Source organism: Anser cygnoides, chromosome 9 (genome assembly GCF_040182565.1).
Source record: "Anser cygnoides isolate HZ-2024a breed goose chromosome 9, Taihu_goose_T2T_genome, whole genome shotgun sequence".
Classification (NCBI taxonomy): Eukaryota; Metazoa; Chordata; class Aves; order Anseriformes; family Anatidae; genus Anser; species Anser cygnoides.
In genome coordinates, this window is record NC_089881.1 from 6,147,068 (window position 1) to 6,171,453 (window position 24,386).

The window sequence follows — 24,386 nt, forward strand, 5'->3', positions numbered from 1 at the left end:
AACTGTTATGAATGTATCCGTGGATAGCAGACTTACCCAGTGTTACTGTAACTAATGATAATTAATTAGGAAGATTGATAATTAGGAAGGAAGACTGCAACTAGACTTAAACTATGAAGGACATTCTCTAGCTGTTAGAGATCAGGATTAGATGTGTATATGGAGATGTACCTGGGTACGTCTACCCACTATAGGCCTTTTTGAAGAATCTGGTTTTGGGCACTTCTACAGGCAGGATATTGGACCGCCTGATTTTACCCAGGATGAAATTTCTGTGATCCCACAAATTTCTTAAGTAAATCAGAGTATGCTTCTAACTTTTGGTTAATGGGAAATCTTTATGAACTTATTATTTTTTTCCTGAGGTTTAAACATTATTTAATTAAGAATTGATACTGTTGTGATCTAAAAGATGCACCTTAAGATGCATACTCTCTCTAACACCCCATATATATAAACATGAGAAAAAGGAAAAAGCAATGAGCCTAAAACTAATCTTGTGTTTTTAGGGAAGTAGAACTATTTTTCAAAGTCTTGGTTTGGAGCAACTCAGGCTCTTAATAATGTAAAAGCCACCCTGCTCTTCACGTTTATATCTGATAATTTCCCCAAATCCCACTTTCAGTTGTCCCTAGGAGATACTTAACAAAAAATAAAGACGACTATCTTCTGGCATCAATCTACATCGTATACTACCTGTGCTCTGCTGCTCATGCTCCCTTCCAATATAATGATTCAATCCCATTTCACTAGTGAAAGACGTCTCTCACTGCACAGTACAGATTTTAAATTCAGTTTTTGAATGTCCATATATAGAGCTTTTATTTGCCTATTTGTTATTTAAAAATAAAACCATTTAATTACCACACTTAGAAAGAAGAAAAGTATGAATGACATTACAATCAAGTTGTCTTTTTTGAGCCAGTCTAAAACAAACAGGACAGAACGATACTGCACTGATATCATAGCATTCCATTCACATACCAAAACCAAAAACCTACAGTCTTTGAAGGAGGGGAAAAAAATGCTATTCTATTTTAAGTTCACCATTTCATTAGTCTTTTCACCTAGTCATATTACAATAGCTTTAATTATCACGGACACAATAACACTACAGAATTACTAAGTTACAGAATTATTATTAGTACTATTAGTAATAGTACTATTACTAATGCTATTACTAATAGTACTATTAGTAATATGGTACTTATTACTAAGTACAGAATTACTAATTACTATATTAACCTTGCACCGAGACACATTTCCAAGTGATCCATAAACTCAGAACAAAAGTGAATTCTTATCTTCAAAAAACTTTACAACCCTAGTCCTGGGTTTAATATTAGTGGAAAAGCATATACAGAACCATCTGCTGTCTAGGACTAGGCTCTATGACTACGGAGAAAAAACACACAGCTTATCATGATACAATGAACTCAGTTTACTGGCAGTTTAACTTTTGCCAAATATTTCTGAGGGCAGATGGTAGTTTAAAGAATGACTGGCAGAACATTTGGTGAATGCCTCCCAGGTATGGTGCCCAGGTGTGACAAAGCCCAAAAGGACTTGGCAAAGAAAGCTGATCAGATTCAAGAATAAAACTCTTTAGTGTGAACAAAAGAGGATAAGTTGGGCAGGGTGAGAGCCTTGAAAGTGAGGACAAGTACTTTCTCTTTGATGCAATGGAAAAATCAACAGCAAGCTGCAAAAAAACTGTGAAAGATGAGCTAGACAAATTATTGTCTGCTTTCTTCTGTATGGATGTGTAGGGAGAAAGATTGCATTCCTCCAGGCAAGAGAAAATGAATATGTAGTAACCCAGGTATGACCTGAAGAATCTAGACAACAATTTTGGCTTTGAGAACTGACTGAAAAGGTAGTGACTTGGAGCTGCAGGGCAGAATGAGACAGCACAATTCAGACATAGGTAGGCTGTGAGGATCTGCAGAGATGTCTGAAGATCATGATGACTGTTTTTGTTGTTGCCGTTTTAAAATAGACCAAGAATCTTGCTTTAAACTGAATGAGTCTGAAAAAGAATAAATTAAGGAGGAAACAAATAGGGTACTTGAAAACATATTAGTTGGACATCAGCTGGGACCATTTGGTTCTGTCGTGGTTTTGACAGTACAGACTTAATTTTCATTCTTATATTAATTCATCAGCATTTTAAGTTTCATTCATTTATGAGTAAAAATAGAAACTTTTTCTCCCCTCCTTCCCCCCCCCCCCGAAAAAAAAGATCCAAGATTTAATATAAACAAATTATTTTTGAAAATAACAGCATGTATTTAGTTTATGCTGGTGACTTTTTACTTTTTTTTTTTTAACATATGTTTTTCATATGACAAGACCACGTTTTTTAATGAATTTGTCAGTGTGATTCAGTGTAATCCAATCCAGGTATATAAAGAGAACTATGTATAATGCAGAAAAGTGCTAAAACAGAACTCTTCTGAAAAGGCATTTGGTGTGATTGTGAAACTTCAGGAAACTGAACCAGAAATCTGAAGCAAGAAACAGAAATCTAAAACAGTGCTACAAATCCCAGTGGGACAGCCATTTGTAGATGTGAAGTATTCCCACCACAAATCTTAGTATTCATGCATTATATAAAACTAAGTGTTCTTCTGGGAACAAATAGTGGAGAAAAAGGAATCTTATAGATTGTCCTGAATCATTAGAGCATTATTGTTCATTCTTGCATAGTTTAAAATCTCAGAACGTTATCATTTTGAACCTCTATTTTTAGGGATACTAGCATTAGACTTAACTATGCATGTTTAGTTGCAATTTGGCATGCAAGGTATAAGCCCAGAAGCGAAATTATTTTAGTTAATTGAAGGGGAGAATGTAATCAGTGAGATTCTTTTTCTAATTAAAATCTGCAAAAAAAATAATTAATTCCAAATTCTTTCTTGCACAAAATAGCTCCAAATCAGATAGGGATATAGGATGCATAATTCAAACTTGAATACAAGCTTGAAATCCTCTCCAGAAATTTCCAGGGTATTTACATTCAGATTTTGGACTGGGAACAGTTTCTTCTCAGTCATTTAAAAAGAAGAAAAAAAGGGGGGGGACACTCATATACATACTAAAAATATGGCTTGAGACCTTTGGGAAATTGAAACTGTAGTATGAGTCAGGGGGGCCTTGGTTCGGATTTGAAAGGTCCACAAAGCTATGAACTTATCATTGTACAACAACTTCATTCATATAACAGAAATACAAACTGTAGGCATAAACAGGGCTTTGAGAGGTAATCCCCAAGATAATTTAGTCAAATGCTTCAGGATTTTTATCAGTAGGAAGTCTTCCTTTGTCTAATTTAAATCTTCCTTACTGTATTTTAAGATCATTTTTGCTTATTTTACCCATTCCACAGTGGTAGAATAAGTTCCCTTACTTTTTTGTATACATATCTCCTCTTCATCCTAAACATCCCCATTTCCCTTCTTTCTTCTTTTCCTGAAAGTTATGCTGATTTCCCTTTGTCTAAGCAGTTTATATTTCACTGTAGTGCAGTACCCAGATCAGAACATAATAGCTAATCCTTCTCAATGCTGAGCTCAGCAGAAAATGATTTCATAAACTTTGCAGGCTGCAAAATATATCATGGGTCTGAGCACTACATATTTATATATATATATATATCTTATTGTGATATAACGTGTGGATAATTTTATGATGTGATATTTGTTAATTACAAGTTATGTTAATTCCTAAATTGCTACATCCTTTTCCAAAGGATTTCAAATTTTATTTCATTCTGTGAATGAGCAGGTTATCAAAGTATAACAAATAATTCTTCAATGGGGACAAATACAATGCACTTTTAACCAAGATCTTGAATTTGTCATTCTGAATTCTCCTACTGTTCTTTGGCATATTCTCAGCTCCTTTCACATTGCTGTCAACTGCAACTTTAATAAGTATTAATAAAAATACTGACTAAAGCCAAAATTAATGATTGAGCCTTTTAGAGACCTGTCACAGTAGAAGTGAGCAATAAATAAATTATATAGAGAAATAAATTAAACATATATATACGCTTCACCAACATGAGAATTAGACCCTGTACTTCAAGGTGCGTCGCAACAGGGCCAGCATGAAAGTAAAACTAGAAACATTCTGCTATTACTTCATCCAAAGAGACAGCTATACAGTATTAGAATAAATAAGATTAGCTGTACATGATTTGCTCCTTACAGATCTATGTTGGCTGTTACTCTTTTTTTTTTTTTTTTTAAGAAGTTTAAAAATAGACTGATACTTTCAGTTCTTTTAAAGAAATTCAAGTTAAACTGGCTGGTCTATAGTTTTTCTCCTTTTCTTTTCTACCCCCCCCCCCCCCCCCCGATAAATCTTTTTCCTAACCTTCCCACGTATAACCTATGTTCTGCACATTCTCAAACATAATGTGCTCATCCACAAATTCTAATTGACTCAACTGATTAAAATAAAATAATAAAAATAGACACACCCTTCCCTGCAAACAAATATAAACAGTGAATGTTCTGTGGAGATACTTTCTTAATGCTATTATGGGGGTATGCTATTCTTCTGAGGCAGGTAAAGCCATAAAATAGCATTTCTTAGCACATAAGTCAACGCACTGGGTCATCTGCTTATGTACCTCTGGCACTCTCTAATCTCTTTACTACTTAACTTCAAACTGGATTTGGTGGTTTTGTATTGTCTTTCCCTAGATGATCCAGAAAGTATGCTCTAGCAATGCTTGAAAGCCCAGCTTGCTATTCATCATTACTTCTGAGATGGCAGCACTGAGTAGTTGCTACCCTGGGAGGTCTATTAAGGAATGAACTAGTACAGTTCTCCAGCAAGATACAAATCTGCTGATCCCAAAGTACAAGAAGTGTTAAATATTCAGAAGTGGAATGTTTAAGAAGTTGAATATTTGATTTCTGAACAAAGTTCAGCAAATAGATCTGCAAATAACCCATTACTCCTTGAATCACAGCCTTTGGAAGATTCTGCTGAGGTTATGGAATCTGTGTTTTAGCCACTCAGCTGAATAAAGAATACGCACAGCTCTTCAGCATTATAGGACCCATCTGATACAGCCCCAAACAAAGGTTTTCCAGTGGAATGTGCACCTCCCTAGAAAGTTACCTCTGTATCTTAAAGAAGCAGGTGCTGGGGAAGAGTAACAGTGAGAGATCAATTTCTGAATTAGTGCGATGTGTTTCTTTGCAAAGTTTCTTGCTGCTTTGCAAAGTAAAAGTTTACCTGATACTTTTCCATTAAAGCTTTATCATCTTGATAGAATAAATTGTTTTCTCACTACTGAAAATAAATAGTAGGATTATCAGAGACTGAGAAATTTGTTCATTTGAGATCAGGGGAGAAGGATATGGCTAGAGTTGGCTTTCAATTAAATCTCATATTGATATGTTAAGTAAATTCAGTACTTTCTTAACTTAAAGGAACTCCAGGGCCTTCCTAAAGCTCTGATTTAATTCTAACTGAGGCAGAGGACTTCCATCTATTTTCAAATCCAGAAGACTGTCTTAAGTACATTTGTCCTTTACCCAAGATTTTATGGATAAATAACATCCTTGACAGATTATAATTAATGGCTGTTCAAGCTACGTACAGCCTATGAGTTGATAATGTTGTAGTGACTGAAGTGTGAGGCAGGATGTCCTCTAAACAGATAGATCATGAATGAAGATCAGCAAAAGAAATTTTCTGCGATACAGATAATCTTCTAGACTTTAGAATCAGAGAATTACTAGTATAGTTGATCTCTTGCTCTTTAGCCCTTTGCACTTCCTCAGAAGATCCCTTTCAGGTTTGTATGAAAAGTCATTCTTCGGGGAAAAAAAAATTATTTCTGCACCTGGAATGGAAATCGTTTGTCCTCTTACAGTAACCATGTTAAGTTTGTAAAGAGAAGATGAATAAAATACCATTCAGGACCTGTAAATTTACTTCTTCAGGGTTGCAGAGGAAAAAAAATGTGAGGACAAGGCAAGCAGTTGGTTCGGTCCCATATCAAGAGGAACCTGGCATCAGGCAGATGGGTAATAGTTTTCCCCACAACGTAACTCTCCTGTTCTCTAGCCCTGAGGCATAAAGTTTAAACTCTATCACAGAATACAGACTGTCACTGATTCCAGTAGCACTTCAAATATTCAAAAATTGATTCCAGTAGCAATTCAAATCCTGAATTACTTTCATAATTATACAACTCCTTTTTGAAAATTATACTCTTGGCCTTGGCCACCTCCTATGCAATAAGTTTTGCAGTTCAGTTACACAGTGAGAAAGTATGTCTTTTTAACTAGACTCATGATTCCCATTATTTTAAAAAAAAGAAATCATTGAATGTTCCCATGAAACAAAGCCAAGTTTGCTCTTTAAAGTCAGCAGAAGACCAGTGGAGCTTGTTGCACCGTGCCAAAGACATAGGTCCAATCCTTGCTTTAGTTACAGAAAGAAAAATCTTGCTAATCTTAAACTAGGGTGTGCCCTGCCCGTTTCATATGACTCACAAGCACTGTGGGAGAAACAAGGCGACCAAGTGTGAAAGAGAGCAGTATGAACATTGCCACCTTTAGAAAGCAGTATAACTCTTGGTTCTGTAAGATATTTCATCAATCCATGCTAACAACTAAAATTCGAAAAGATAAATAGATCTCTGTCATTTAAAACAAACAGCACTTCCTTTGACCCAGACTCATCTTATCTTCTGCTTAGCAACTAAATTAGGAGCCTAATCATTCATTGGCTCTACATTAAGCAAAGGAATAATCTTCAGCAGGTGACTCAACCTATTTTGTATGTTAATCTGTTGCTAGAGGTGACTGTCAACCCAGAGCGTTCTCCTTAGGTGAACTGATACAGTTCAGGTTGGATGAAATCATAGACCTGATCCAAAATTCTCTGAAACTATAGAGACTCTCCCTAGAGTGTCTTCAAGTCTTATACTGCAGACAGATAGTACAAAAGTTAGTTTAAATTGGAACATCAAGCTTATGCAGTACACAGCTCGCTGCCTTCACAAGACACAGGCTGTCCCCGGCACATTCGGAGGAGGCTCTGCATTTCTGCAGCTCTGAGTCACATTCCACAAAGGCCAGCTGGGGAGATGAAGTGCAGCCATTCGTCCTTCTGCAAGGTGGCCTCAACAGCTCATGTGAGCAGCTCTAGCTCTCTTTCTGTTGCATCTTCCTTAACCTCGTTCTTACATACTTAGAAAGGAGCAGCTTATCAGAAGAACAGATTGATTTACCACAAGGGATAATGCAGAGTGAGATTGTTTTATTTTGTTTTGAAAGGGAGACATTATTTAGCTCTGTAATAAAAAATCACTTTGGTAATAAGCATATTAAATATCTTGCCTAATTATATTTTAAATGTTTTGTAAAGAATTCTTTTCTTTTGTTCTGTCTTATCTTTTTCCTCTCTCATCCACAAAGTATATTTATGAATTATGCATGCAAACATAATTAAGAACAACAATTGGTGAATTGTACTCTAGTGACATTGTTCTGTTTTTCAGTATCTTACGCTATTGTAAGAGTAATTAGTTTATGCAAGTGGCAAAGGTTCTCTCATATAATTATGACCAGTCCAAAGTTTTTTAGTGTGCCAAATGCACTGCATGTGGGAAACCAGTTTTGTTATCCGACTCCTGCTTATTTCTGAGTGATTTATAGGCTAATCTTCTGAACTGGAGAAATATTGACCAGGTGTGTAATTGAGTTAAATTCTAATGGGGTATGGGTTAGAAAAGGTACTGTTAAGATTATAAATATTTGATCCATATATCATAAATTGTTACCCTGGATTATGAACTCTAACAAGTTACATTATTCAGTCTTCTATATGATACAGATAGCAGTATTTTGAGTATTCTAACTAAACTGTATTTGTTTTTTGTCCTGTTTTGAAAGGAAGCATAAAAAAAGAGTTTTGCCCACATATGATCTGAGATCATCCTGTTGGAAACTGTCAGGAAAGTATTCTGAAAATGTCAGAACTGAATTAGTCTTCCAGTTCAACTGTAATCAGATTATGGTTTTGTTCAAGTCGGTTTATTATCAGTACACAAAGATCTTTCTAAGGAATCACTCAGTAGGCATGAAGTGCATGAACACTGTCAGCAAGCATACATCATTCACTTCCATAAGGGAGTTACCACCTATGCAAGATTTGCTACTAAAATAAACAGCTCATTTACCAACTCTGTGGATGAATTAGTTCTAATATCTTGCTTTTATTTCCTCTTATTGTTCAGCTGGTGGATTATTTATATAAAATAAAATGCTACTCAGGCACATTAGAAATCTATTTGCTTATAACAAATTTGATGCACAAAAACTGAAAACGTTTTTATCTGGCACATGAAAGGGTTGCTCATCAGTTAATGCAGCTAATGCAGACTTCACTTGTGAAAAAGGGTATCCATATGTATGCTACTTAGGTCTATGTAAGTAGCAACTCGGAGCAGAGCTGAAACCTTATTCTCAACACAACTAGAAACACCCATACAAGATTGTGTTTAGACGTCTGAAGAGTAGTCTTAAAAAAAGAAAGTAATTGAAACACACTATCTTTAATGATATAAGGGATATATATTGATCAAGTCTGTACAAATCACAAGCCACCTTAAATCAGTGCAGAAATTGTGAATTGTCAGAACTTAATGGCTTTCAAAGTGAAGTTTTCTTTCATCATGGCATTAATCCAGCACTTCACTATCTTGTCCTTTTTTTGCCTTACTCATTCAAGCTTGATTTTATGACCCTTGGTTTGAGTCACAAGACCTTAAATAGGCATACAGTATCTCTACTACACCCCACAAAATACAGATGGGCTTTATAGTATATTGTTCTGATCAACAGTAGCTCAATAGTGAAGCTGAAGATAAAATGCTATTAATGAAGACTCAGAATTGTACTTTCCCTTCATTCTTTTATGGCCTTCATAACCTCAGGTTACGTCAAAGACTTGTTTTCCTCAGAGATTTCTACTAAGGTTCTGCTTTAAAAATGGTTCAATAATTCACATAAGCATAGGCCAAAATCGTGTGAATTATGGGTGTAAGTGCACAGCTACTCAGTTCTGTGCTATGTTGTAAAGCAGTCTATTGACTCCAACTACAAAGCAATCTATACAAGCATTTATGAAAACATTTCATGTGTTAAACTTTTGAAATGGTTTCTTAAGAAAAGCTTAGCATAAAGTTTGTAAAGAAAGGGCTTTAGAACAAGTCCTAGTTCAGAACAGTCTCTGATGAAACCATGATCATTGTTTGTTACTCTTTAATTGACTAGATGACAAATTGTTTTCTATCAGATGTATATATCTTTGTTGTTGTTGTTATTTCCTTAGTTTGTGAAAAAGATCCAGAGGTAGAAAAGGGAGATTAGTGTTCACTTCAGCTTGAAAAATCTACTTTGCTTTATTATATAAAATGTATCCTGGTGATGTTTTACTCATACAATGTTTTGTATTCTCTCAATGAGATTCCAGGCAAATCTATGTGCTGGTCCTTAATTGCTAGATTTTGACTGGGTCACTTAGTGATCAGAGAACTATTTTCAGAAGACAGCACTGTTTAAGTCATGATGTAGTGGGAAATAAATGTCACATATTCAACAAAGTAACTAGACACTTTAGAATTATATAAATAACTAGACACTTTAGAATTATATAAAACATTAAATGAAACAATGCTATATTTTCTATCTGATTATATCACTGTGACAAGCAGAATCCAAGAAACAAGAGGAGGAAGGCATTTATCAGATCACTTTTCCCTGCTCACTCATTCAGAGAAGCTGCTGAAGCTCTCTAAACTATCTTAAAAAGCAGGTCTATTATATAGCACGCAGACAACGCATTTTCTTTTTCACATGCATTTTGTGCCACTGACATCCACTAGAAGCATTCAACAGTGAGAATAAGTCAAACAACTTTAAACCTGACTACTCCTGAATAGTTTCATTACTAATTAACTTGTATGTGTTAACTGTTCCTTCCTACACGGTACTGATGCCAGAGTTGCATTTCCTCACTTTCCGTCTCCTGCTATTCCTACGACCATTCTTGTTTCATTTTGCTTTGCTTGTAAGAATTCTCTTTTCAAAGTCTATCTAGAAGCATTTAAGGCATGAAGAAAGTCTTCCCAGCTCTCCCTCCAATTTCAACATAGCTTGTTGATAGTGCTTCAATGCCTTTTATATAATAAAATGTACTGAACAAAAAAATGAAAATGGCATTATATGTATGATCATTTTCTATACTGCCGGTGCATTATAGTTTCCTTAAGTGTGTTATCATTCCCTTGTGTGCCACACTAGCTGCATTGAGATCCAAGTGTTACTGGGAGAGGAGGTGAAAAATGAAAAGAACTACTTGTAAATGATACTCATATATATACATAATATATACACACATATATATACATAAAAACAATCTAGAATTAACAATTTATGCCAACAGGCACATGAAGGAGAATACTATATTACCATGCTTTAGAGGCATTAACTACTATCTTACAGACCAGAAAAAGAAAAAAGGCAGAAGGGTGATTACTTCCTATCTGTCTACTCTGGTGGTGGTTTTGTTATTGTTGGTTTTGATTCTTTATTTTCCAACCCTTCCTTGAAGGATTTAGTATAGGCAATACTGGAAACAGGATGCTGGACCAGATGGAAGCCGAGTCTGGTCCAGCATGGTAATTTTTACAGGCATCAAGGATTCTGGGCTGGGAACAAAAGTGGTTTGCAATCTTCCCTTTCATGGTTTGAAAAGACAACATTTTTAAGAGACTTGAACTGAGTGGCTCCACCAGCTTGCTATGTGTCTTCCCCATTTGGACCTACATCTTTAATTTATTTTGATGTAATGTAGAGAACTTCATTGTGATTGATAGCTTCCTATTGTCATTGAACAGTGGTAGTATATTATCAGGAAGAGTTTTCTGAGAATGCAGTGCTATTCTGTCATAAACCACCACCAGGAAGCTAACACTCAGGCATGCATTGTAAAGTTTATTTAAAAGAATCAAAATTTCTTAATTGAGACACAAAATTCATATGCGGAGCTGGAATAAGGATCATCATGGATGCTGCTCAGAGGGGCCCACATAAGTACTATAGGAAAAAATCATGCACTGAAGTTTTCATGTCACTGAATGATTGCATTGACCTGGGAATCATGAATTTTTAGAAAAGGAAGAAGAGATGAGCTTTCTCCTTCAAGCCCACAGCAGATTTTGCATATAGCTATATAAGTATTAGGAAAGCATGTATAATCATATATATTTACCTATACAATTTTTTGGTATAACACTGCTTATATGTTATGTACACATACACATCTTTATATCCATAGGTTATAACCCTATGTATGTACTATATAAAATTAGTTTCAAACAAAGAAAGTGAAAAGCTTTGTACAGCATAAATCTCTTTATATGTTTACTGGCAAAACAGTGTGTACAGTGAGATTTAATATTGAAAAAGTATTTAAATGAATGCCCTAACTGAGGTGTATTATATATTGGTCTACAACAATGGCACTAATATAGAGATAAGAGGCATGAGCAAAATAGCTGTGCTAACTTTGCTTTTTAATAAATCTTTGTATGGGGAAGGAGGAGGGAAGGAAAGGATACAGCTGAAGGTAGGCAGCCCCACTTCTCCATTGGAGAGCATGATTTACCTTTTTTCTGTCTGCCTGAGTGATTTCTTTGTTCACACACGCACAATAAACTCTGTCCTCACCTGCCATTGGCTGCCCAAATGCAGCATGTGTCACTGAACTCCAGCTTCCTTGGTCCTAGCATCTTCAGTATCGTTTACTGATATTTTTGACTAGGGATACTGAAGTGGTTTTCTTGTTCTCAGTGCATGTACTAACTAGATCATTGCTGCAATGAAGAAATCCTGTTAGTTCTATTTCAATCTCCTCACCTCCCCACCACCTCCCAGCCAAACTCCCCAGAAGTTCTTTATCAGCTCCAGCAGTTGTTCATCACATAATTTAGAACACTCTCTTTTCAAAGTGGAGTTATGAAAGTCGGAGTTATGAAAGTAGGAGTTTGTCCAGTAGACTTCCCAGAATAGGCTCGTAACTCTCATGAGAGCACCAGCACTTATGAGCCTTATTCTCTGGCAGGCTCAGAAATCCCTGCTTACTGTGAGGCTTCTCCATGTGGTACATCACTGAACACCACTTGTTCACCACCCCCCAAATTTTCCATTCTTCAAAGTATCTTTCAAGATGGGAAAACATCTCCAAAAGTAAGATGAAAGTCTGGAACTTGCAGTCTTCTGCATTCAGCAGGAGTTTCATTTCTTCCAATATTATGAAAATAAATGAATAGATTTTGCAGGTTGAAACTGCTCAATACACAACTCAAAGACATCAAGCTAAAAATAGAGCTTCAATTGCAGTACTTTAAGCTAAGTTCATCCAGCATTTCTGAATTTAGGAAATGTACATTATTTAAAGGACGATACAGTGAAGCCTGTTAAAAGTTAATAAAAACAGATTTGAATTGACAACATGGGTCTCAACCACCTAATCAAAACCAAGTCCTTTGCCTATATAAAGCAGTATCATTCTGTTGACTTTTCTGATTTGTGTTAGCTGAGGGTACAGTTCATACAGAACTTCTTTCAGTGTATCAACTTGCTAAACAAAATCTATTTAGAAAAACCAACAGACATCAGATATTCTTTATTATGAGGGCAGTGAGGCCCTGTCCCAGGCTGCCCAGAGAAGCCGTGGATGCCCCATCCCTGGCAGTGCCCAAGGCCATGGGACTGGGAGCAGTCAGGGCTGGTGGGAGGTGTAACTGCCCGGGGCAGGGAGTTAGGACTAGGTTAGCTTTAAGGTCCCTTCCAACCCCAACCACCCTATGATTCTATGTTATTTGCACTTTAGAAGGATCCCATTGACATTCTACAAGCACACACTTGAACAGTACATTTATTTAAAATTTATATGCAGCTGCAATGGAATGGAGAGTTCACTAGTAGAAGTCAGAGCTCCCAAACTTCCTATACTTGCATATAAATCTTCACAAACATCAACACACAAATTACATGCTAAAAAAACTTCATCCTTCAGGTTTACAGAAACACAATGTTGGTTGCATATAAGGATTATTTGATTTAGGTGCCTGGGTACAAAGGGTGAACTCAAGAAGCAAGTACTCTGGAGATGCTCTTCAACAGAGAAAGAAGAGAAAAGTAGTACATGAAAGCACCTGAGCTCTGTTTCCCCCATGACTACTGATGTAGTCAACAGTGCTCTCAGCAGCACAAGCATAAACAAAACCCTGAAGGAGTTACTGTAAGCCCAACCTCGCAAAAGAGCAGGAGAGAAAAGCTTTTCTCTTCTCCAGGAATGAATGCAGGTCCCTAATACAGTCTCCCAGATTATAAGGTTACACTTGAAACAGAACATTCATAGCAATAGTATGTTCCTCCAAAGACCATGTTTCTGATTTTAAGATGAGTAAGAAATTATCAGCAATATGGCATATCATGTGCTCCATATAATGTCTTTTTGCTTCTCTTTATCAAGTTCCATTCTTGGATGTAGCATACCAAATCTGTAAGCTATACATCACTGAATGTTAGCATAGATTTATTGATTTCCACTAAATGTTTATATTTAATAGAGCATGAATTGATGACAATAATAATAGTTGTTTAGAAGAACGCCAGCATAAGCAGGTCAGCAAGTCCTTTAGATAGTGATAGCAGATCTCCAGTGCATATTGCTACAGCAGGAATTAACCAGATCTTTCAAGCATTCAGGTTTGAAAGAGTTCTGGACACATGCAGTGTAGTGCATACTTATCCTCTACTTCATATTTTTGTATTTATATCTCATTTTAAAAGCAGAATATCAAATGCATGAAACAGATTTTTCATATATAGATTTGCAGAAAACACCATAGTTCATATTCAGTAAATCCTATACAGGTTTTCCACAACCTAGATGAAAATTCTGAGGCCCATCTAACCCACTACCCCAGTTCATTAAAAAAAAAAAAAAGTATAGTATTATGAACCATAATTTTATTAGATCTCAAGCAAAGAAAAATCCCTAATAATTATTTTCTCTCCATATGTGTAGCTGGAGTAGAATGCTTTGAGTCCATAAAGAATCATCAGAGATAACTGAAAAAACAACATGAAGTTTACATTCTGGATCTGTAATTCACAAAATAACATTCAGCAGTGAAAAAAATCCATTAAAATATTTAAAGACTTAAGATTCCTTAAGAACATTAGTTTGGCAACTCTGAAATGAATGAAAGGGCTTGGGTACAAGACACACTGCCAAGCTGTCTGGGTTTGAATCAAAATTTAAAATACTAGTATTCTTTTACCCAAAACTTTGAGATAAAACTTGAAATGTAATCCAATTCATACACTGAAGAAATTCTATGAAGAGAAGTATTTAGCAATATCACTATGATTTTGAAACCCTAGCAGTAAATAACACTTCTAAAAAGCAAATATTTTGGTGTAACTTACACAGGAGAAAAACATGTAGTAAACCTAGCCTGACATTAATTTTTTAGAAGTTTTTTTCTCTTTTCTTACCTATCTTCTCTAAATACAGTACTTCAGAGAATTCTTGACTTTCTCCTCTTTGCTACACATTAAATTATACACCAAAGTATTTGTTATGGTTTAAACAAATCAATATTTTTCAACCTGTTGCCTCACCAGGAGGCTGAGAAAACTATCAAGCGTTTTCTAAAATACAAAAAAGTCAGCAAACATTGGTTATTTCATATGAGGAGAAGGGAATATCTTGTCATTACCTTCTTCTAACATGACTGAATGCTCTACAAACTAATGTGAGTAGAAAGAGATGGAGTAGAAGTTTTTCAGACAGAAAGGATCCAGGAGTGATTTAGGGCTATGTAACTTATTAGGAATCTATAACTCAAAGTTCAGATGAATTGGATTCTTTCTTTTGTTTTATAGGTCTCACAGATTTGCATCTAATATTTTTTCCACCAATCAACATGAAACCTGAGCATTTGACAGTTTTCAGTGTGTTCATCCCTCCAAAATGTTACTTTTCTGCCCAGTTTACTGATGAGGAATGAAGCATAGATATAGCAGAAGACATGCCCAGCCATGTCTTTGACAGACTAAAGTTTTGAACGGAGGTCAAGTCTTAAGCTTGATCTGGTCTTCAGTAGAACCTCCTCCCCCCTGCCCCCCCCCCCCCCCCCCCCAAAAAAAAAAAAGGGATTTCTCCCACCAGAACTTCAGAATTTAAGGTTTTCTAAATGCCATTATTCCTAATCCAGATAAAACAACAACAAATCATTTTATCAAACAAATAAAGAAGGACTACAGAATTAAAAGACTCTATGCACTCCTTGTGGGTTAGTATCTTTCATCACAAAGTAGGTGGATACCCAGAGAAGACAAGTCCAGGTGGCAGAAGCCCTTTGCCTCCATACATAAGGATCTGAATTTCTACCTCTTGAATGGTAAAATGCCAAGTCTGGTAAAAACACAAGTATGAGTTTTCATTCTCTAGCTGCTTTATGTGCTCTGAACTCAGACCAGCTAGAAGGCTGACCAACTTAAAAGCAGACAAATCATCATCATCACAACCCTAACAAATCCTGTAGCTACAAGCACAGCTCTCAGACAAATGAATATTCTGGAAGTAAATGCACTGCATAATAAAAATGCACATCCCAAATGGTGCAAAATGAAACTGGATTCCTTAATAAATCCATTCTGTCCCAATTTATGTAAATGATTTGCATATAATAAAATTGTCTTTCAGCAAATAAGTGAAAGTAATAAACCTGTCATGTGCAAAAACTGACTGCTCACTAAGGCTCTCTGGCAATTTGCTCACACAGAGGCAGATGCTCTGGTATAGCACACTAGCTGCAGGAAACATTTATCTGTTGTGTGATAAGCGGGGGAACCAGAGAGTAAAGATTACCACCTTTGATTTTACAGCAGGCTAAATATTCATTGCAGAAGAAAGGAAAATGCCCTTTAAATAATTGATGCATTTGATGCTTGTTTAAAAATAATCTGTGTATCTAAAATTATTTGAATTAGAATACAATTATGTTTTAAATTGGCCTAAAAAGGTTAAAGGCTGTTTTCAGAACAGAGGAGGAGATTAATAAACTGAATATTTACACTAGGCACTTATTTTCTACAAAATGCTTTGTGTTGGTCATATTACTTAATGAACAACTAGAGAATATCAAAGAGCAATAATCAAAGAGTAATAATCTACACAGACAATATTTTAGACTATAAAAATGTTTTTAAAATGTTAGTCGTCATAGGCCTTAAAATACTCATGCTCTCAGTATACCTATTTTACAAATGGTTAAACTGACACATCTACCCCCAACGTCATGCTAAACCCCTGTTCCTATAAGATGTCCAGTAGAGTCCTTTCACTTAGCCAACAGGGTATTTACACAAAGCGTTTTGTGTGCTGTGTCAAGCCTTGAAAATGACACAATATTACATGAAATAAATGAGTCATGAGGTCTACTTTTTAAGGAAAAAAATGGAAAAATACTAAGGAAACACAGCTGGTACTGTTCCCACCTCTTTCCTTCTCCATGCCTTATGACCAGAAGGCTGCTTGGAAGACAGTTCATACAAAGATGAGGTATGAGCATTGACGGTGTTAAATCATACAGACAAAAATGTTATTCATTTTGATACTTAATTTCCAGTGATGATTTTCTCCTTAAAATATTCTATTAAATCATGTGGAGTGAAACTAATTTGGAAAATGACAGTAAAAGTTCTGCATTTCTGAGGTTTGATCAAATAAGAACTGAAAACTTGTGGGTGTTCCTACCTTCTTTTCTGCTCTCCTCCCTTAAAAAAAAAAATAAAATAGCATTTTTTTAAGCTACTGTTGAAATACAGACTACATTCCTGAAAGCATATGAATTTCTTACACTTAAATTCAAAGGGCATTAGAAGAACAGCAGACTTTCACTTTTCAAACTCCTGGGAAGTGAGATTTTTCAAGGGGTATGAAGTGATAATTACCACAGATTATGCAACTATTTATATGGCTATGTCCAGCCAGAAAAGCAAATTTTCAACATGCCTGCTCTTGATGTACTATGGGTAAGTGCACCTCACAAGTCGGAAAAACAAAACAAACCTATATGAGAATCCCCTCTTGTTAGTAGTGAGGAACAGTTGCTTAAACATAAGGAGCTGTCAGAGTAAAATGAAACATTTTTGCCTTATCAGAAAAGAGAGTCAAAACTGATCCTGTCCTGGCTACATTAAAATCCTCAAACTCTCCCATTCAGAGCTGAAAGTGGCATTTATATGTCTATATAAATATATATTTTTTAAAATGCACTTTCTTCTGTAAAATTTATTTCCTGCAAAGCTGCTATACTTAAACATATTGACATCATGTTTGTAGCATGATGTATAATCTTTCATATTACCTGTACAGTGTAATATTTGTATTATTGGAAGTTAAACCCAAAGCAATTAAATTCATGTGTGTTACTGTGATTTCTCTCTTCTGGTTATAATGAAAAAATAGGTCTCAGCTCTCCAGAGCTTCTCAGGTTGTACTGTTGTACATCAGCAGAGAGTTTAAACAGCCCTGTTTCAACACAACACTAAGAAATAACAAGACTGTTGATATTGTCTCTTCTAGCCATTCTCCTCTGAATTTGCACTATGCCCTGCTAGAGCTCTTTCTCCAAGTGACTGAAATAAGTACCTTGGGGTAAGAAACAAGCACCAAGCTCTAGGACACCAAGGCACACAAGTATCATCTCGTGTGAAACATTTTGTTTGCATCAGGCTTTGAGATCACCCTCCATAAGCATTGGGGTAATGAGCTTCTCTTCAATATTGTATATGCTGTGTGGTTTTTTTTGTTTGTTTTTTTTTTTTAAAAAAATAAAAGCACACAGATTGGATCCATTTCACATAGCAGCTGGGTATCTTTGAGAATGTGGCCTTCGTATTATCTCTATACTAGTTACTGAGATGGGGTACCCCACAGGAGACTGGTTACTGCTCCTAAATTCCTTTCCAGACCCAAGTGCAAATTACAAGTCTGCTTGCATCTGCAACAGCTGGCTGCAGCGCCTCTGGAGTCATGCGGAAAATAGATGCTACAGCATCTATTTCATTTTCTCTGCTTAACCCTTCTATTTCCCACTGTCACCCACGGGATACTCGTGTCACAGAAGTCGATGCATTAACTTTTTATAGAATCTATAAATGCCTAGCACATCCTTTCACTGTAATTCCTGCTATCCTCAGGCAGAGTTTCAGACTGCAAATTTGCTCTTTGTGCTGCCAGTGGGAGGCAAAGTGAAATAGGGAACCCACCTGAAATTTCTAAGGCACGTTTGGACAAATCTGCACTCTTGTGAGTTTGACTTACAAGGATCTAGTCAAATAAAAGGGGACTCGTTTATTTTAAAAATCTTGCCTAATAAGCTGCACCTTGATGCAATTTATGTCATGGAAACAATACACTATATAGCTGGAGACTTTAAGGCATTTTCTGAACAGAATGATGGAGAATAGTATCATCCCCCACTAGTACAAGCAAGGAAAATTTTCATTCAATTTAACAGAGTTACATAGGTATTTGAAAAGTTAGATCACAGTCTATTTCCTGAAGTGCTTAAAACCTCAGACTGTGAATCTGCCTTATGTGAATAAATAGTTCCTATTGTGAGCACCTCTGTATTGCTGAGTGATTCCGTAGCTGTTGCTGTAGCTGCAAGGGAACAGTTTATACCAAGATTAGCTATTAGATTGCAGTAGCTATTAGCACACAAACATGAGGAGACTCAAAAGTAGATACTACACACATCAGAGGGATACACAGAAGTGGGGAACGCCTAAAACAGAGTTATACCATTGTACTGAGACTATATTTGTTTTCATTATAAATTACTTTAAAAAATGAATTAATTAGATTGAGATTTCAGAGATAGATTTCAGAGATGTCACACAATGCTTAAATTGACAAATAAAATTCCCTCTACCCTCTGGTCCAGAGGTGTATCACTACCTCAAGACTTTGGAGTTCCACATTTGTGATATTGCAAAAACAGTCACAAATTATGAACTATAACTGCTAATCAATTCTATTCGTCTCAAAAAAACACACCTGACCACTGTAAGTCTCCTTTCATGTATTGACTTAAGTGGTGTTATTCCATCTTTGACAGTCAAAATTCAGCATCAGATTATGAAGCAAGAGCTTCTTCAGCAAATGTAAAGAAATCTGAAGTAGTTTTGTGTGTTCACACTTTTTCTTTTGTTCTGTCATCTGACATACAATGGTCAGCCACAGTCATTGACACATAAATTCTTCAATGTCATGTCTCCCTGTGCTGCTAGCCAGCACACACTGGAGCTGGACAAACGGCAGAGGAAACAGTCTCCAGGCATCTTCCACCACTGTGATGTTTGGTGGTGGTTGGGTGAGGGGGTCTTCCTCCTGCTAGAGTTTGACATTCCAGAGCTTTTTGGCCTGGCAAGTATAAACGAGTAGACAGAGTAATTATAGTGCCTAAAACTTTGAAAACTCTTTCTTTCTGAAAAGATTTTAGGCTAAACAGCTATTTCTGTTCTTCAAAGAACAGAAAGGAAAGTAGAGCTGTTCTTCACAGGTTATTCTATGGGTTTTGAGCTCAGAAACATCAAATGCTGATCCTGAGACTCTTGTGTTGCTAGTTATGTTTAAATCCCTAGTCCAGTAGCCCACAACGTGTCCTGACTACATTGAAATGACTCATAACAATAAGGTTAAATGAAGTGCTCATAACAGGTGCCAATCCTGGTAACACATAACACAGGCAGAAGAGACAGAAGGATTAACACCATTACATGAATGTTTTATATGTCTGATAACATTATGCAGCCCTTTACTAGAAGCCATTCAAATTCTTAGAAGCAAAAGCCTAATAAAATGGGGATGACCCCATGGCCTGAAGAATAAGCAGCATAATGAATGATTCGTTCAGACTTTTATCAATTACGGTTTCATTTGCTAAAGGTATAAATTATGATCCCAGCTTCATAATGCTCAGTGGAAGTTTTGCACTGATTACAGATTCCCAGTTTGTATGTTCTCAAAAGAAAAAGGAAAGCAGAATGAATCCTTCCTTCCTGGCCCCTGAGCAGTAGCTGTTACGTATGAAAAAGGGGGGGGGGGGGGGGGGGGGGGGGGGGAAGGCTTGGGGGAAAAGCATACTACATGCAAACTGCATATATACCAGCTCCTTAAAAGGCAAACTTCAGTGGATTCTGAGCCAGTCAAAAGGTTTCAGGATCAAAAGGTTTGTAACCCTGAAGTGAGAACAAGGATTCACATTGCTAAACTCTCACTGATCTCCTACTGTCTCTTTCAAGTGCCTAGGAACGCTGTACTTTAACCTCTGGCATTTCAGCAACACTTCTCCACAGGAGCTTTCAAGAAACAAGCAGAAGTCACATGGACTGCCACTGAGATAATAGCACTTGATTTACTTCCACGCTTAAATTGTTCTCTGAATCAGGGGTATCACTCATTGTATCATACGGGTCTCATAAAGCAGTACAGCTATTTTCAGACACTCCAAATTCAGCCTCAGTTTTATGTTAAGCTGTCCTACACAGCAGCTGGCGCTGCACAGGCCCCAACTCAGCACTACACGCAGGCCCTCACAGCGAGGCCTCTGCAGAGGCCGCACTCTGGCTTTGGGCAAGAGAGGGGGCTTAGGCTCGCAGTAGGTAAGCCTTTAATGATTTTGACATGGTTTACCAAGGGAGAGGAGACTGGAGAAGAAAAAAACACAATAAGCCAAATTACCAAAAAGAGCAACAAAAAACACTCCACGACCAAACAGTCCTTGAACTGCAAACTGTTGGCGATTTGTCAGCTACTGTGGGCACAGTTATCCTGTTGCTATGCCTTCCCTCAGGCAGCTGCTGTGGGCCTCTGTGAAGCCAGGAGGGAGAATTCAGCTGGTGTTCAGTCTGACACGATGTGGCTGTTACTGTGTGGTAAAACAGAAACAAATGGTGAAGTAGTCAAAATTTTATGGCTGAACAATAACAAATAAAGCACACAGACCAGATCCTCAGCTGGGGGAAAAAAAGTAGAGCCACAATGATTTACACCAGCAGTGTCTCACTCTAGCATGGCTTTTAATCAGTTCATCAGAATTGAGTTTAACGTAAAATTAAAGCTTGTCACTAGAAAAGTAGCTGGGTTTTGCAAACAAGGAATGTTTTTTTTTTTCCATAATTGATATTCTGCATCATCTATCAGCTCTCACAATGGATTTGTATTACATTTCCTTGTTCTTTCTAACAGGTATCCCAAATTACAGTTCTTAAACTGAATCACATAGGGCTAGAACTGTGCCTACAGACTCCAGTCCAGCATTCCTCAGAACTGCAGGATGTATTTCTTAAAAGGAGATTTTTATCCAAAATAAGTAGTTTTAGTAATCACTGCTGTAATGCTTATTCAGGTATAGTTTTTAATAACCTCAGTGGTAAATAGCTATGCAACATAGCGTTGTGTCAATATGTTCTCTCATCCACTATTTTTAAGGATGATTGATTTAATAGTGGGGGGATGTTTTTGTAAAGGAAGTAAAATATATGGGGAATATATTCTCCCATAACCTCCTTGACTCTAAATTTAATACACAGATGTAAGCACACCTGGTTTCTGCTGGGAATAAGACCTTGAGCATCTCGTGAAGAGGCATTGGGCCAGGTCCAATAAAGGACTTCACTACCTACAATTTAGGCACTGCAAAGTCTGTTCTTAAGGAATTTGTTCCCAAAGTGAAATTCAAGATCATAAGAGGCTTTCTACACATTCTGGGAAGCATCTAAACCTCCGCACACTAGTGCTGGTCAGAACTAGCCAGTAGGAAACATTGAGCACAGAAGTACCTCTGGTTTCCAAGATTATTTCCCATCTTTTTCCAAGTACTATTACAAAATATAAAAAACGGTCTTACTGGTGGGGCTTGCCAGCAAGGACTTGCTACTTCCACTTGGGTACTTTAAACCCGAGGCTGTCCCTGCTGGTTGTTCCCCTTTTAAATATTGCATAACTTACTGCATAGTGACCTAGATTCAACAAGATAGAAGCAGAGTAGTTCTGGATACTAGAAATGCCTTAAAAGAATGCCCTATTTTGACACAAATAGCTGTTAACTTAAAGGTAGGGCTCTTCCCTGAAAAAGAAAAGTGTTAAATGTCTCCAGTTTAAGGACAACGGTAAACTGTACTGTTCAGTTTTTGGGCAAACAGCTTCAGCTATTAGATGTTGCCTAAGGGAAGACCGCTACTTCCTCTCTAATATGAAGAAAGCACTACTGCAGTGGGTGAGAAGTCTGTTGCTTTCAGTGTATCTGCTGGACATGGAGCCTGCTGTGAGATCAGAGCTTTCACACACAAAATTAGGTGGTGTCTACACAGAAGCTGGATTCTTGGTCTGAGACAGTTTCAGGCATATAAAGTATATGAACATAAGCACCTGCTAATTTTTATTTATTTATTTTAACCAATAGGAGGCACAGGGGAGAGCTATCTTCTGGATAGTGATGCTTGGACTTTCAGTTTTGGTCAGGGACACCTGAAGCATGAATTAAAGCCATGGTTTAAACACCTTGGGGGGTAGAGGGAGTGCATTTCCTTTTCTCTCTCTTTTTTTCTTCTTTTTTTTTTTTTGAAGTTGTTATTAATATGTAGTCCTTGCCATATTAATAATAAATAATACTGAAACAGAACTTCCTCCTCTGCAGCTATTTGCAGGCAGAGCCCATTGTCAGTATCTTACTCAGGAACTCATCTGTTAGAATTTTGTCTTTCTGAATGCTCTGATTGGGGATCTTATTGTTTGGAAAAAAAATAGCTGTCATTCTTCCAAGTCAGTTCCTTTATTATTTTTGCTCATCATCCGTCATTACTCAACAGCATATGTGATCTTAATATATAAAAATGGGAGGCCCTTCACATTTTTAGATTAAATATAGATCTGTGCAAACAATGAAAAAAATGTCTACTGACATCTTATTCAGTCAATAGATGTGGTATAACACTGCCTAGCTAAGAACATAGAACAGGTGCAGGACTAACATTATTGATTTGATGTATTTTATTATAGGATTATGACCCAATATCTGCTCATTTTTCCAATATGTGGATAGTACTGTAACACAGCTTTCCAAACTAAATTAGGAGAAATCACATTAAGACTAGGTCCTTTAGAAACTTCCCACTTATGGCACCAGAAAGAGATTCAAAATGAAGCTCCGTATAACAAAATATTAATGTCAAATCTATTTTCAAAAACTATTTATGGTTTGGCCTCATGATTTCCAGCGCATAAATATTAATCACCCTGATAACCAAAGCTTTCTATGAGTATCAACATTCATATATCCTAAATTAGCGTTCTCCTTTGAGAATGTACATCTTTCTCCATATTTTCCATTACAATTGCTAAGGTTATGCTCTTATAACAGATGCTGGAGAAGGACAATAGGGGGATTCTATAAGGAAAAGAATCTATTCGGATCTTATTGGTAGATTGGAATGTTTTGTAAAAAAAAATCAGAAAACTATAAATTGTATTCCTCTTAATGATGTATTAAAAGTAGTGTGTCACTTTTAGTATCTTTCCAACGGATACCACCAACTATGTAAACAGAAGCCTTTACAAAACACAAAGAATTATCAAGAGATTCTGGCTCATAATAATAAAAAATAATATTGAAGAAACTCAAGTACCAGTATCATGCATAACAGAATGCCTTGATTAGATAGATGAGACATAGGTAGCATCTGTTTAAAACCAGGTGCTTCTGATTGTACTATATATAGACAACTTATTTAGTTAATTACACATCTCACATTCAGTATTTTAATAGTTTTAATTCCAGTCATTTCAATTATATCTTGTGATGGCCTTTGACTAAGGGGCCACCTTGGGATTAGGAACCTGAGACATGGCTGAAATACTTGTTCTAATGCTCAACTTTGCCACCTTTGAATGACTGCATTCAGTGAAGTAGCCATGAGACACTGGATTTTGACATCATGGATATAAAAATGGGTGAAAGGCCTTTTACAGATAGTCCAGCCCTACACCACCCTGTACTACTAGATCTTTTTTAATGTTGATGTGTAAAATCAAAGTATGAAGTTTGATGGGCAGAGCTCAAATATAATGGCTGGCAGAGTTTTATTTACCAGCTAAGGAAGTTCTATATAGACGTAAATGAGACACAGTGCCTAAAGAATCCCTGCAGCACAATTTTTTTTTTTCAAATAATTTTTTGAGGACATCCTTGAGGGTATTTT

General features: G+C 36.5%; 1 protein-coding gene across 10 annotated transcripts in view; it reads right to left on the minus strand.

Annotated features, from left to right (window-relative positions):
- Window positions 1-24,386, minus strand: part of LOC106040346 (uncharacterized) — a 596,086-nt gene that overhangs the window by 142,195 nt on the left and 429,505 nt on the right. The gene's annotated exons all lie outside the window — the stretch shown is intronic.